Source organism: Arachis duranensis, chromosome 10 (genome assembly GCF_000817695.3).
Source record: "Arachis duranensis cultivar V14167 chromosome 10, aradu.V14167.gnm2.J7QH, whole genome shotgun sequence".
Taxonomy (NCBI): domain Eukaryota; kingdom Viridiplantae; phylum Streptophyta; class Magnoliopsida; order Fabales; family Fabaceae; genus Arachis; species Arachis duranensis.
Genome location: NC_029781.3, coordinates 24,158,451 through 24,162,334, shown reverse-complemented (window position 1 = coordinate 24,162,334; position 3,884 = coordinate 24,158,451).

Here is a 3,884-nt window from a genome sequence, read left to right as displayed (position 1 = left end):
GGCCCACTTGGTGTGTGCTTGGGCTGAGCAATGAAGCTTTTTCGTGTAGAGACTCTTCTTGGAGTTAAACGCCAACTTTAGTGCCAGTTTTGGCGTTTAACTCCCATTTTGGTGCCAGTTCCGGCGTTTAACGCTGGGATTTCTGAAGGTGACTTTAAACGCCGGTTTGGGCCATCAAATCTTGGGCAAAGTATGGACTATCATATATTGCTGGAAAGCCCAGAATGTCTACTTTCCAACGCCGTTGAGAGCGCGCCAATTGGGCTTCTGTAGCTCCAGAAAAGCCGCTTCGAGTGCAGGGAGGTCAGAATCCAACAGCATCTGCAGTCCTTTTTAGTCTCTGAATCAGATTTTTGCTCAGGTCCCTCAATTTCAGCCAGAAAATACCTGAAATCACAGAAAAACACACAAACTCATAGTAAAGTCCAGAAAAGTGAATTTTAACTAAAAACTAATAAAAATATACTAAAAACTAACTAGATCATACTAAAAACATACTAAAAACAATGCCAAAAAGCATACAAATTATCCGCTCATCAAATACGCACATGGCTCATTTTTCTCATACCACACCACTATTCAACTTCCTTAATTAGATATTTATTAGCTTTTTCCCCCTTTCCCTTTTATGCTACTTGCCCCATGATCCTAATTTTACTTTAAGCCGTAAAGGCAAGGAGCCGGGAGAGGAGGAGGACTTGACAATTTCTATGCAACCTGAGCCCCGCATTCGCCAACTGAAGATGGATTGCTTTAGCGCCATTTCCCCTGGATTGTATTCGTGCACGGAGGACCGTGCAAAGCTTAAGTGTGGGGGAGGATTCGCCATTTTGGGGAGTAAACTTTCTTTTCCCAAACACTTTGCACTTTCATTTTTGTTTTCTTTTATTATGTTTCTTATAGATATTTGTTAGTTTTTTTATTATTGCATCTCTACTCTAGTTAATATATATGATGCATTTTCATGTTATACATAGTATAGATATAGATTGTGATTGGATGTTGTGAATAGCTTATGCCTAGCTCATTTTGATCCTAATTGTTCATGTTACTTTTTGCTCGTTGAAAATTAGGAGAAGAACTAGGAAGTTTTGAAAAATTTTGCATCCATCACAACATACATACATACATATATAGGAATAATTTTGGTGAAAAACAACATGATTTTCCAACAATTTTGGGCTTTCTATTGAATTGATTAGAAAAATGTTTTTAAACTTGCTTGAATGACTTTTTATGGAACATAGAAGAGAGATAGAACAAAATAACCTTGTGAGTTGTTAAGCCTATAATGAGTGGTTACACATTTTAACCACTATTTTTGTTCATTATGTGCTATGCTCCTTCTATGATTGTAATCTTGGTTTTGCTTGATTCTTTATGTCCAATGTTTGATGTCTTGAATGCATTTAGCATGATTGAGGCTATTTTTGAATTAAACTCACTCACCCATATAGCTTACCCTTTGCATCTACCGTTGTTAAACCCCTTTGAGCTTTATTTACCCTATTATTTTTGATATTAGCACATCACAACCATAAGCAGAAAACCATGAATAACCTTGGATTGTATCCTTGATTAGCTTAGGTTGAAGGGGTGTGTTACATTTAAGTGTGAGGGAATATTGGGAAACATTGGTAGTGATTAAAAATATTACTTTTGGGTATTTATTGAAAATTTTGGAAAATGAGAACATTCATATATGAATTACTTAACCATATGCAATTTACTTTCATTCAAAAAAAAAAAACTCTTCATCTTAAAAAGGGATACAAGGTCACCCTGAAAAGTAAACAAATGAATAAAGAATTGCATATGGAGTGTCCTTGTGAAAAGCATACATGAATGTTAGTGAATTGGAAATGATGGAAGGTTAGGATTGCATCTCTGTTTCAAATTGGTTGATATAGGTTGATGTGGAGCTTAAACTAATCAAGGCTTCAACCTTTTTAGTCCACTTAACCATACCTATCCCACCTTTACCCTAACCCCATTACAACCGTATGAAGTCCTCATGATAATTGCATTCATGCATCACTTATTGTTGATTGTTAGATGAAAAGCAATTCCTTGAAAGTATGATTAGAAGATACTTGAGTGATTGAAACTCTAAACACCGAGTGATCAGAGTGTATACACACCTATTAAGGGTTCAATTACTCAATTCTATGTTTCCTCCTCTCTTTATCATGCATTCTTGCGAGTTGCTTAATTTTGATAAGTGAATCAATTTTCTAGATCTTGTTTGCATTGAATGAATTCTTTGCTTAGCCCTATCTTGTTTATACTTGCTTGGAATTGGATCGCCTGCTTGTTTTCACCAAATCAATAGGACATTATAGATAAATAGATATATAGCATATACATGCTTGCATGCATATAGATAGTTGCATTTAATAAGTTGATTACCCCTTTGATTATCTTCCTTATTGGTTTAGCATGAGGACATGCTATTGTTTAAGTGTGGGGGAATTGATGAGTCTACATTTTTCGATATATTTTGGCTTAATTTGAATGGATTCTAGTATATGAACTCGCACTTAAGCACCAAAATAGCATACTTTTGTGTTTGATCCCTAATTTGATCCTAAATGTGAAAACATGCAATTTTGTGCTTTAATAGAGCAAATTAATTCCACTTTTATGTCATTCAATGCCGTGATATGGTTTGTGAGTGATTTTAGGCCTTGAAGGTAAGAATGGATGGCCAAAAGTGGAAGGAAGCATGTACAAGGGAGAAAACATGAAGAAAACAAGGAAAAGCACACACAGCGAGGTGTGCGTGCTCACAACCCTGCATGCGTACGCACAAGCAAGAACTTTCATGTGTGAGTGCGCACGAGCACCTGTGCGTATGCACAGGAGGATTTTCAGCCGAGTGTGTAGACGCACACGGCTGTGCGTTTGCACAGGACCCAACACGTGATTTCATTAATGAAACATGTGCATCACGTTTTCTGAGACCTTTTGGCCCCTTTTGGAAGGCTTGAAGGCTGAATTGTAGCATTTTATAGCAAGCTTTGATCTTTGATTTTGCCTCTTTAATTGTAAGTACTCTCAATTTCCTCTTTAATTATAGCACATTTACTTTCATTTGCCTTGGTTCAAGTTACTTGTTTATAATTGCAATTTTGAGTTCTTGAAGTTTCGATTAATGAATTTACTGTTTTATGCTCTCTTTATGTTTGATTGCTTGTTTATGTTTTGTTTTGTTGATAGTTGGTTATAGTTTTCCATTTTCCTTTACAACTTCCCATGTTTTACTCTTATGCACACAAGGTGTTTGTGAAAATGGCAACCTTAGATTTTGAGTAGATTTTCATACCTTGGCTTGTGGGTTGAATTCCTAGGATACTAGAGTCATAATGTCCGACATTTAGTGGTAATTCTTGGGTAGTTAATTGACTCTTGTTTCCACTGACGCTAGCCTTTTATCAACTAATTTGGTAAGTTGGTTAGGACTTATGGATTAAGGTCAATTATGCTTGCTTGACTTACTCCTCGATGGTTGGGGTTGACTATGCGAGATTGACTCATCATAATTATCATAGTTGTGGTAATGGCAATAGTAGGATCCCTTGGATTCTCATTCCCAAGTCAAGGCTCTTTATTGCATATCTTGAATTTTCGCTATTTTTGATCTTGCCTTCTCTTTAATTGCATTAATTCCAATTTTGATCATTCCTTAGTTCTTTTATTTCTTAAGTTCTTTTAATCTTTCGTTTCTTGCTTGAAAATCCCCTTTTGCCTTAACAACCAAAGAAATAATACTTCAATTGCGTCCTAGGGAGAACGACACGAGGTTTATTGTTGGTTTAGATTATACTACCAACGGATTGATTCTTGCTTTTGATCGATTCTAAACCGGCAAAAGTTATCTTCAT